The sequence below is a fragment of the Sapajus apella genome, unplaced genomic scaffold (assembly GCF_009761245.1).
Source record: "Sapajus apella isolate SASKATOON/1434 unplaced genomic scaffold, GSC_monkey_1.0 scaffold183, whole genome shotgun sequence".
Classification (NCBI taxonomy): domain Eukaryota; kingdom Metazoa; phylum Chordata; class Mammalia; order Primates; family Cebidae; genus Sapajus; species Sapajus apella.
In genome coordinates, this window is record NW_022437123.1 from 229,012 (window position 1) to 230,504 (window position 1,493).

Below are 1,493 nucleotides of genomic sequence, written 5' to 3' on the forward strand. Positions count from 1 at the left end.
CTTGTTACCCAGGCTGGAGTGCAATGGCGCGATCTCGGCTCACCGCAACCTCCGCCTCCTGGGTTCAGGCAATTCTCCTGCCTCAGCCTCCTAAGTAGCTGGGATTACAGGCACGTGCCACCATGCCCAGCTAATTTTTTGTAGTTTTAGTAGAGACGGGGTTTCACCATGTTGACCAGGATGGTCTCGATCTCTTGACCTCGTGATCCACCCGCCTCGGCCTCCCAAAGTGCTGGGATTACAGGCTTGAGCCACCGCGCCCGGCCTTAATTTTTGTATTTTTAGTAGAGACAGGGTCTCACCATGTTGGTCAGGCCATCAGCAGCATTTTAATCACGTAGCATCTAGCTGACTGGGCTTGGGGCTCAATGCCTTAGTTTTCCTGTTTAGAAAATATCATAGCTACATGCTAACAAAATTACCTATCTGCTTTCATGTAGTCATTTCCTCCCTGCAGCCAGGAGAGCTGCATCTGCAGCCAGGAGAGGCAGTGAGTCTAAGAGAGCTGCGTGAAAGGCGCAGAGCCATGCCACCGGTCAATGGGGCCCCAGGGCTCCTCGTTCTTAACCAAAGTGGGTGCCAGAGACAAATTTCACCTAGATGAGAGGAGGCACAGACACCAGGTTGCCAGGGCCATGTCCCACAGATCATATCCATCCATGACCTTTCTGAGAACTGTGCTTTTCGAAGGCTAAGTCTGAAGAGCAAACCATCCAAGAAAAAGTTTATAATTGGCTTTTTGAGCCAATCAGAAATTTGGACAAAACCTCCTTTTTTCCACAGTGTCTCTGTCCCATTCACCTTCAGTTCAGACAGCCGTCCTGACCTTTCTCAATGAAATGGGGCCCTTGCCTTCTTGCTCAGCAGATAATGAACTCAAGGCCTGCTTTAGGCTGTGGTGGTCTTTGTGTTGTTCCTGTGGCATGGGTCTCTCTCCAGTCACCCCTCAGTGACAGCGCTGGAAAGTTACTCCCTTCTGAAGTGCTGTCACTGAAACGCTCTATCGTGTGTCCATCAGGAGAGGTTCTCCCAAGCCTCCTGGGGGCAAGTTGTGCCCTGCTTTCTTCACCAGGTTGCTCACAGGGTCTCCGCTCAAAAATGATGGGCCTCATTAAGTTGGTGCTCATCCACGTGCTTTGCTAGTTGGGACTTTTTCTCGTCTTGTTTGTGGATAGTTCGCATGGGCAGGGGAATTTGTTTCTGTTAACGTGATGCTGATGGTAGGGCAAGTTCCAACTTTTTTTTTTTAAGTTTATTTATTTTTATTGCATTTTAGGTTTTGGGGTACATGTGAAGAACATGCAAGATTGTTGCATAGGTACACACATGGCAGTGTGATTTGCTGCCTTCCTCCCCATCACCTCTATCTGGCATTTCTCCCCATGCTATCTCTCCCCAACTCCCCACCCCCTGCTGTCCCTCCCCTGTTTCCCCTCAACAGACCCAAATGTGTGATGCTCCCCTCCCTGTGTCCATGTGTTCTCATTGTTCAA